General features: G+C 44.8%; 1 pseudogene; it reads right to left on the bottom strand.

The window, feature by feature from the left end:
- Window positions 1–6748, bottom strand: part of LOC123101211 (DNA topoisomerase 2-like) — a 64713-nt pseudogene extending 57965 nt beyond the window's left edge.
- Between the last annotated feature and the right edge of the window lie 4085 nt (window positions 6749–10833).

Raw genomic sequence — 10833 nt, forward strand, 5'->3', positions numbered from 1 at the left:
AACTTAATCATCTTTGATTAACGAGCTAGTCAAGTAGAGGCATACTAGTGACACTATGTTTGTCTATATATTCACACATGTATTATGTTTTCGGTTAATACAATTCTAGCATGAATAATAAACATTTATCATGAAATAAGGAAATAAATAATAACTTTATTATTGCCTCCAGGGCATATTTCCTTCAACCTCGAGGTGAGACAAGCCAAATCTCCATGTCAATATGAGTCCTATAATGTGAGTCCCCGTGTTGACTTTAAGTCTGTTGAGTCTCCACCATATATGGGGGTAGCTTCTCCTTCATTCCCGTGTTGAGAGTTTTCAAGAAAAGACTAGACAGACCGATAGTCAACCCGTGATGAACAATAATGATCTAACTTAGGTTTTTAGTACATATATTTGATTGTAGACGTTTAATATTTGAATTATGAACATAGGAAATGTCGTACTCGGACGACGAAAGTCTACCGGGGGAGTGCAGCTGGTGCCACGACGGCCGAGGTCTGTGCGACAGACCTCACCTAGACGAAGATCGGCGATTCAGCATTAAGCTAGAGGAGACCTTCGATGTTGAAACGGTACGCAATGACGACAAGTGTTATTTTTTTCGTAATTAAGCATGACTTCAAATATTTCAACATGTACTTTTCATCTTTTACAATTCGAATAGCTTATCCCATGCCATGCAAGACGCTATGTCTTGGAGAGGATGGGTTTTGAAGACCATGAAAGTTTTGAAACAAAGAAAATTCACCTAAGGACTCACCATGGTGTGGATTTTGAAGTAAAGATGTACAATTCCGAGAGCGTAACCCATTATGGTTGCAAACAATGGGAAGCACTTTGCAAGATGTATGGTTTTTATGACGGTATGCTTGTCACCATGGATCTTGGTGATCCTGAAATCGAGCAAGACAATATGGACATTTGGGTCCTTGTTGATACGCCTTCAATTCTACCGCTATGTGAGTTTCTCAAATATAGTTCTTAGCTAATTTATGTTGTTTATTTCAAAATAGTTGACAGCTTATTTCCATTGACATCTTATTTTCATTCTTGAAAGAATGTGCGGAAGATGGTAGACAAAACCATTGTTGTCTCTATGGAAAAAATCATCTGGTTGGATTTTGTACTGATATTGAGAATTACAATATCTACAATCAAACTCCTCAACATTATGGTCAATACGTGCCACTAGTGCACGTGTTGAACTACGGTAACTACCATGGAGATACCCTGGTAAGATTTTTTACTATTACGACATCCGTGCATATTTTGCATACTTCTAAAACTAGTACATCATTGCTAACTATGAAGTTATTAATATGTTTTTCAATAGATAATCCCAGAGAATTGTGTGCCTCATTTGATGTATCAGAAAGGTAGCCTTAATGTTTTGAACATACAACCAGGTCATCCTACAAATCTCAACTGTCCATACCGGATTTCTAAAAGAAATGGAGAGATGCAAATCAAAGGATGGAAAAAATGTATGGACAGTCGTAAGGAGGTTCTTGGAAGCAAAAGGAAGTGAAGCGCAAGAATTAGAGACAGGATGATCTCCATTCTCCATAATGGAGAGTCAGAGTCTATATTGTTATATACTATTTTACCTTAAAGAGGGTATTTAGGTTCTACCTAATACTGATGATCATGTGCTAAGAACAATTAAGTAGGGTTGGTTCGATGACTATGAGGATGATGATCGTATGACTTGTTATTAATAACGAGTTGTGATGCCCGGTTAATTAGGCTACAGTGAAACTTTGCTAATGATGCCACATCACCTCGATTACTGTTGCTAATCTTGCGTTAGTTCGAAAATGGTTCGAATTCAAATTCAAAATCAAGCAAACAATAAAAGTTTTCAAATATTAAAACTAAAATGTTCGGAGTGTGCCAAATAATCCATATTAAATATTGGTGAAGAAACCACAATTTTATAAAAGGTTTAAGTGCACTAAAATATTTAAAACAGCAGCAAAACATTTAACTAACTACCCTTTTCAATTTGATAAAATATTAAACTATTTGTTTTATTGCTAAAAACTTATGGGGCAGTGGCATACTTATTAAAACTAAATTAGGAACCAGTGGTGTAGTTTATAAAACCAAATTCAAAAGGAAACTAAAATAAAAACAGTAAAACAGAAATATAAAATAAAACAAAGATAAAATAAAGGAAAACAACCTTACCCCCCCCCCCTCCGACTGGGCCTTGGCCCAGTTGGCTGTGTGGCCGAGTGGCCTGCCGGCCCACCCCCTGGCCTACTTAAGCCACCCCCAATCCCGAAACCCTAACTCCACCTACCCCCACTCCACTCGATCCCCACCACCGTTCCCCTCGTCCCCTCACCCGCGTCGCCGCATGCACGCACGCTCAATGGAGCGGGCGCCCGACACTCGAGCCGCCGCTCCCCAGACGCCGCCGCCCGCCGGTGCCAAGCACCGCCACCCCCGGCCTCCTCGCGGCTCCCAACCTCCTTCACCGCATCCCCGTCCTCCTCCCCACCCGGACTGCACCCGCCTCCCCGACGCCGTCCCGTTGTCCTCGTCTCCTCCACGCCGGACCTCCTCATCCTCCTCCCCGATGGCTCCATCGAGCCTCGCTGCCTGTTCCCCTGCAACGGACGTGAGCAAGCCCCCCCCCCCCTCTCTCCTCTGTCTCCCGCCGTTAGTCACCGCCGACACTCACCACACCCACCTAGTGGCGTCCGAATGAGCCCTGCGCACACCCGCGCCGCGCACCCTTGTCGCCATCTATTGCAGCCACTACTGCTGCTACACTCGCTCCGCCGCGTCGTCCCCTGCCCGTGCACGCGCCGTGGCCGCACCCTCTCCCCCCCCCCCCCGCGGCTCCCTCATCCCTTGCACGCACACGACACCCGCGCGACGCGCCCCAGCTCCAGGCCACGCTTACCCGCCCTGCTGCCTCCTCGCACTCCCAGGCTATGGCCACCGGCGCCTTCTGCGTGCCCGACGAGGCACCTGGCCTCGCTATCCTACTGCGCTTGCTGCCTCCTTTCGCTATTGCCACGCCGCCCCGCCTCCACCGCTGCTCGCCGTCGCCTCCCTGTCGACGACCCCGCCCGTCTGGCCACGCTCCGCCTCCTGGCCGCGCGCCCGCATCCGGGGCCAGCCTCGCATGACTGGCCGTTCGGGCGATGCCCCACGCCCACAACGCCCGAAACCCGCGTGCTCAGCGCCCGTTAACCGCCCCCTGTGCCTATGACAGATGGGCCCCATGCCCAAAAATAAAACATAAAAAAAAGATTAAATAAATAAATATTGTTAAATTAATTAATTAATTAATTAGCTAGTAAGTTAATTAGTTAACTTAATTAGCCTGCTTAATAACCTAATCAACCAGATTAGTTAATCAAGTGATGTTTAGTAAAACATGTATCAATGACACATGGGTCCCATTGACCAGTCAAACCGCTGACTGGGATAACCCAGTCAATGACATGCGGGTCCCATGGGCCCCTTTTGACCAGTCAATGGTCCAATCAAATGCTGACTGGACATTTGACCAGGGCCCCACCTGTCAGCCCCTTAGACACAATCTGGGTACACTTCCTGTGTACCCATAGCATTTAAATACAAATTTAATTTCGAATTAAATTAAATCCTGAAATTAGAAAATCATTTTTAATCTTTAAATTTTAATATAAAATAATCTGTAACTCGGATGTAAAAACTTTGTACATGAAAGTTGCTCAGAACGACGAGACGAATCCGGATACGCAGCCCGTTCGTCCGCCACCCATCCCTAGCATAGCAAACACGCGACTTTCCCCCTCCGGCTCCTCTGCCCGAAAACGCGAAACACCGGGGATACTTTCCCGGATGTTTCCCCCCTTCATCGGTATCACCTCATACCGTGTTAGGGCACACCTAGCATAACGCTTTGCTTTGTCATGCATCGTTGCGCATCTGTTTAAATTGTATTCATTGTTTCTTCCCCCTCTTCTCTCGCTAAACACCGAGACCGATGCCGCTGCTACCCAGTACGACTACGGTGTTGACGACCCCTTCTTGCCAGAGCAACCAGGCAAGCCCCCCCCCCTTGATCACCAGATATCTCCTACTCTCCTCTATACTGCTTGCATTAGAGTAGTGTAGCATGTTACTGCTTTCCGTTAATCATATTCTGATGCATAGCCTGTCATTGTTGCTACAACTGTTGATACCTTACCTGCAATCCTAAATGCTTAGTATAGGATGCTAGATTATCATCAGTGGCCCTACACTCTTGTCCGTCTGCCATGTTATACTACTGGGCCGTGATCACTTCGGGAGGTGATCACGGGCATATTCTATATACTTTGCACTGTTACATTACCGGTGATACTGTTTGGAGATGGGGGCTGAAGGGGCAGGTGGCTCCATCCAGGTAGTGGTGGGCCTGAGTTCCCGATGGCCCCCGACTGTTACTTTGAGGCGGAGCGACAGGGCAGGTTGAGACCACCTAGGAGAGAGGTGGGCCTGGCCCTGGTCGGCGTTCCCGAATACTTAACACACTTAACGAGATCTTGGTATTTGATCTGAGTCTGGCTACTGGCCTATACGCACTAACCATCTATGCGGGGACAGTTATGGGCACTCGATGTCGTGGTATCAGCCGAAGCCTTCGTGACATCAGCGACTGAGCGGCGCGTGCCGGGTTGGACCGCGTAACGCAACTTCCTTTGTAATGGAGGTTGCTAGGTCTGCTCACCGGCCGCGTACGCAACATGCAGGTGTGCAATGGGTGATGGGCATAGACCCGTGCGCCATAGGATTTAGACCGGTGCGCTGACCTCTCTGTTGTGCCTAGGTAGGGCTGCGACGTGTTGATCTTCCGAGGCCGGGCATGACCCAGGAAAGTGTGTCTGGCCAAATGGGATCGAGCGTGTTGGGTTATGTGGTGCACCCCTACAGGGAAGTTAATCTATTCGAATAGCCGTGATCTTCGGTAACAGGACGACTTGGAGTTGTACCTTGACCTTATGACAACTAGAACCGGATACTTAATAAAACACACCCTTCCAAGTGCCAGATACAACCGGTGATCGCTCTCTCACAGGGCGACGAAGGGAGGATCATTGGTTAGGATTATGCTACACGATACTACTTGGTGAACTTACCATCTACTCTCTTCTTCTACTGCAAGATGGAGGTTACCAGAAGCGTAGTCTTCAAAAGGACTAGCTATCCCCCTCTTATTCCGGCATTCTGCAGTTCAGTCCACATATGATACCCTTATTCCATTGGATACTAATGCATACATATGTAGTGTAGCTCCTTGCTTGCGAGTACTTTGAATGAGTACTCACAGTTGCTTTGCTCCCTCTTTCCCCCCTTTCTATACTCGATTGCTGCGACCAGACGTTGGAGTCCAGGAGCCAGACGCCACCGTCGACGACGACTCCTACTACACTAGAGGTGCCTACTACTATGTGCAGGCCGCTGACGACGACCAGGAGTAGATTAGGAGGATCCCAAGTAGGAGGCATGTGCCTCTTTCGATCTATATCCCAGTTTGTGCTAGCCTTCTTAAGGCAGACTTGTTTAACTTATGTCTATACTCAGATATAGTTGCCTTCGCAGACTCGTCTATGATCGAGCTCTTGTATTCGAGTCCTCGAGGCCCCTGGCTTGTAATATGATGCTTGTATGACTTATTTTTATTTGTAGAGTTGTGTTGTGATATCTTCCCGTGACTCCCTGATCTTGATCGTACACGTTTGCGTGTATGATTAGTGTATGATTGAATCGGGGGTGTCACACAAGTACATGCATGATGATGGTTAGTAGACTTGTTATTATATATGATCGCAAGTTGTATGATGATGATTAGTAGACTTGTTATTATATATATGATGATGCATGATGTGAGCATGAAGAGTTATTATATATTAGCAGGTGAAATGAACATGGATTGGATTGAAGTGAAGGCAACATGCATGTGGCGCATGTCGAAAGTAGTACAATCCAAACTTGATCAAGTTAGGATTAGTATTATTTTCGACATGCACCACATGTTGCCTTCACTTCAATCTAAGCCATGTTTAGGCATAACAGTAGCGTTGGTAAACTAAGCACAGAGATATAAGAGAGGACACTTTTCTATTAGCTAGCTAATAACAACCTAAATTAACCCCCAAAACCCCTAAACCAGCCCCTTTCAAAAAAAAACCTCAACTCGCCTTTTGGTCCCGGTTGGTGTCATCAACTGGGACCAAAGTCCCCCCTGCCTGGGCTGGCCGCAGCGGCCATGTGGAGGCCCATCTGTCCCGGTTCGTGTAAGAACCGGGACTAAAGGCCAAAGGCATTAGTAACGACCTTTTAGTCCCGGTTCCAAAACCGGGACAGAATGCCCTTACGAACCGGGAAAAATGGCCCTTTTTCTACTAGTGATAGCTTTTTATGGACACACCCACAAACTCACAAAAACTATGCCAAACCTTGGTAGATCGGGTACTTTGGAAGCAGAGTCAGTATAGAGTTGCACGTACTCGGAGAAGCTTTTTGCTACTACCTTCTGACCATTCAACTCAACCTTCACGGTTTTGCCAAGGGTGCCTGCCATATCGACTACTCTCTTCCTCATGAGTGCCACGACATCATTGTCGAGCTCGGCCATGTTGTACTTGGCAAGAACAGGCTTGAAGGTAACTCTGGTCCAGTTCTCAGACTGCTCGCACTTTTTAATCTTAGGCTCTGACTTCTTCCCCATGTTTTCATAGAAAACTTGCACAAGCATTTAAGGAGGAAAGCCATGCTATATCATGCACTTGGTGAATTGGGTGGCTGGGCCTCAAGAATGTACAAGGGACATTAGTTAACTCTCCTGCTGAGTGTGTACTAAACCCCTGTATAGTACTCCCTCCATAGAGAAATATAAGAGCATTTAGATCACTACTCTTATATTTCTTTATAGAGAAAGTAATATTCAGCGTACCATCTATATACAAACCTAATAGACAGTTTAAATTAGATATGTGTCTTCACGGTAAACCTAACTGAAAACTTATGTAGTCAGGTCATAAAAGCAATTTCGGAGATGGAGATCACAAGCACAAGATGATGATGGCCATATCATATCACTTATATTGATTGCATGTGATGTTTATCTTTTATGCATCTTATTTTGCTTAGATCGACGGTAGCATTATAAGATGATCTATCACTAAATTTCAAGGTACAAGTGTTCTCCCTAAGTATGCACCACTGTGAAAGTTCGTTGTGCCGAGACACCACGTGATGATCGGGTGTGATAAGCTCTACGTTCACATACAACGGGTGCAAGCGAGTTTTGCACATGCAGAATACTCGGGTTAAACTTGATGAGCCTAGCATATGCAGATATGGCCTCGGAACACTGGAGACCGAAAGGTCGAGCGTGAATCATATAGAAGATATGATCAACATATTGATGTTCACCATTGAAAACTACTCCATCTCACGTGATGATCGGACATGGTTTAGTTGATATGGATCACGTGATCACTTAGATGATTAGAGGGATGCTATCTAAATGGGAGTTCTTTAATAATTTGATTAACTAAACCTTAATTTATCATGAACTTAGTACCTGATAGTATTTTGCATGTCTATGTTGTTGTAGATAGATGGCCCGTGTTGTTGTTCCGTTGAATTTTAATGCGTTCCTTGATAAAGCAAAGTTGAAAGATGATGGTAGCAATTACAGGGACTGGGTCCGTAACTTGAGGATTATCCTCATTGCTGCACAGAAGAATTACGTTCTGGAAGCACCGCTAAGTGCCAAACCTGCTGTAGGAGCAACACCAGATGTTATGAATGTCTGCCGGAGCAAAGCTCATGACTACTCAATAGTTTAGTGTGCCATGCTTTACGGCTTAGAACCGGGACTTCAATGATGTTTTGAACGTCATGGAGCATATGAGATGTTCCAGGAGTTGAAGTTAATATTTCAAGCAAATGCCCGGATTGAGAGATATGAAGTCTCCAATAAGTTCTATAGCTGCAAGATGGAGGAGAATAGTTCTGTCAGTGAACATATACTCAAAATGTCTGGGTATCATAATCACTTGACTCAACTAGGAGTTAATCTTCCTGTTGATAGTGTCATTGATGGAGTTCTTCAATCACTGCCACCAAGCTACAAGAGCTTTGTGATGAACTATAATATGCAAGGGATGAATAAGACAATTCCCGAGCTCCTCGCAATGCTAAAGGCAGCGGAGGTAGAAATCAAGAAGGAGCATCAAGTGTTGATGGTCAACAAGACCACCAGTTTCAAGAAAAAGGGTAAAGGGAATGAAAGAACAAGTGCTCCCTGGGTGATTTTGATAATTAATGACAACATATCTCTTGTTGGACTAATACGTTTACCTAGTATGTTTCAGACAAGTTCAACAAATTAAGTGGCATGAACTAAAGGATGTGGAACCCCTTCAAGATGCTAAGGACAAAGGATTAGCTCAAGCTTCAAGTTCAAGACTCTACATTTTCTATTTTAGTGATCCAAGATCACAGTGAGTCTATAGGAAAAGCCAATACTATCAAGACGGGATGAGGTGTTGCGTAATGGCTTGCTTGCTCAAAGTGCTTAGTGATATGCTCCAAAACCCTCAACTACCTTCCCACATCCACATATGACCTAAACCAAAAGTCAAACTCGGCCCCACCGATTCTTTCTATCCGGAGCCACCGAGTTCAGTTGACATAGCCACTGCCAGAAACCCTAATCAGTTCGGTCTCACCAATGGGATCTCGGTCTCACCGAGATGGGCTTGCAAACTCTCTGTTACCTATTGCAATATTTTTGGTCCCACCGAGATATGCAATCGGCCCCACCGAGTTTGCTTGGCCAACTCTCTGTTTCACTTATTACCCAAATCGGTCCCACCGAGTTTGAGTAATCGGTCAAACCGAGTTTTGGATTTACCCTAACCCTAGCACATCGGTCCCACCGAGTTGATCCAGTCGATCCCACCGAAAACCCTAACGGTCACTAGATTTGCTGAATCGGTCTGACCGAGTTTATCAATTCGGTCCCACCGAGATTGGCAAGTTGTGTGTAACGGTTAGATTTTGTGTGGAGGCTATATATACCCCTCCACCCACTCTTCATTCATGGAGAGAGCCATCAGAACATACCTACACTTCCAATACACATTTTCTGAGAGAGAACCACCTAGTCATGTGTTGAGGCCAAGATATTCCATTCCCACCATATGAATCTTGATCTCTAGCCTTCCCCAAGTTGCTTTCCACTCAAATCTTCTTTCCACCAAATCCATGTCCTGTGAGAGAGAGTTGAGTGTTGGGGAGACTATCATTTGAAGCACAAGAGCAAGGAGTTCATCATCAACACACCATTTGTTACTTCTTGGAGAGTGGTGTCTCCTAGATTGGCTAGGTGTCACTTGGGAGCCTCTGACAAGATTGTGGAGTTGAACCGAGGAGTTTGTAAGGGCAAGGAGATCGCCTACTTCGTGAAGATCTACCACTAGTGAGGCCAGTCCTTCGTGGGCGATGGCCATGATGGGATAGACAAGGTTGCTTCTTCGTGGACCCTTCGTGGGTGGAGCCCTCCATGGACTCATGCAACCGTTACCCTTCATGGGTTGAAGTCTCCATCAACGTGGATGTACGATAGCACCACCTATCAGAACCACGACAAAAACATCCGTGTCTCCAATTGCGTTTGAATTATCCAAACCCTTCCCTTTACATTCTTGCAAGTTGCATGCTTTACTTTCCGCTGCTCATATACTCTTTGCATGCTTGCTTGAAATGTATTGTGTTTAAACTTGTGCCAAAACTCCACTTCAACCTAAAGAAATTAAAAACTGTAACTTTTGGTACTTAGTGTCTAATCACCCCCCATCTAGACACCTCTTCTCGATCCTTTCAATTGGTATCAGAGCATTGGTCTCCATTACCTTGGTTTAAACACCTTTGGTGGAAGATGGATGTGTCTACTTTGGGGAGTCTTAGACATAGAGTGCCTATTCTTGATGGAGAATATTTTCATGAGTGGAAAAATGAAATGCTTGAGATTTTCAATGAATATCATTTGAGCAAGTATATTGCTAGCCCTTGTGCACCTCATGTTGATCCTTTGCATCCTACCCTTGATGAATCTATTGACATGATTCACAATCTTAGAACTGTAAATCTTATCACTAGAGGCTTGCCTAGAAACTTGATTGGGTGTTTGCCTACTCTTAAGTGTGCCTACACCATATGGAAATTTCTTGAGGAACTCTTTCCAAATTATTCCTTGAAATATCTAGATGAAATCCTCCATAAGTCTATTGCCTTAATTAAGATGAGTTCCAATGATCCCAAATTTGGTGATTGTCTATTTGAGCTTACTAATCTTATGAGTGCCAAAGGAGATGTTGGAATCATTAGCAATATCATTTCCAGAGTTATTAGAATTCATAAAGATAACTATAGAAATGATCATTTATCTAATGAATTACCCTCTCTAGGAATTGACCAATCATAAGATGATGTTAAACACGGATACTCTGATGAGGATGATGATGATAGTGACTATGATCTCGATGATGCGATGAGACACTTTGGTCTTATGGAAAATCTTCGCGGCTACATGGCTGGAGGAACGGAATGGGTCCTTGATAGTGGATGTACTGATCATATGACCGGAGATAAAGACATGTTCCGTGAGCTTGCTGGAAACGACGGCCCTCGAAAGTATGTCACTTTTGGTGGTAATTCAAAGGGTAAGGTGGTTGGCCTTGGTAAGGTGGCCATCTCACATGATAGCTCCATACAAAATGTCATGCTCGTTGAATCTCTTAGCCACAACTTACTTTCAGTATCTAGACT

This window comes from Triticum aestivum, chromosome 5A (genome assembly GCF_018294505.1).
Source record: "Triticum aestivum cultivar Chinese Spring chromosome 5A, IWGSC CS RefSeq v2.1, whole genome shotgun sequence".
In the NCBI taxonomy this organism is placed as follows: Eukaryota; Viridiplantae; Streptophyta; class Magnoliopsida; order Poales; family Poaceae; genus Triticum; species Triticum aestivum.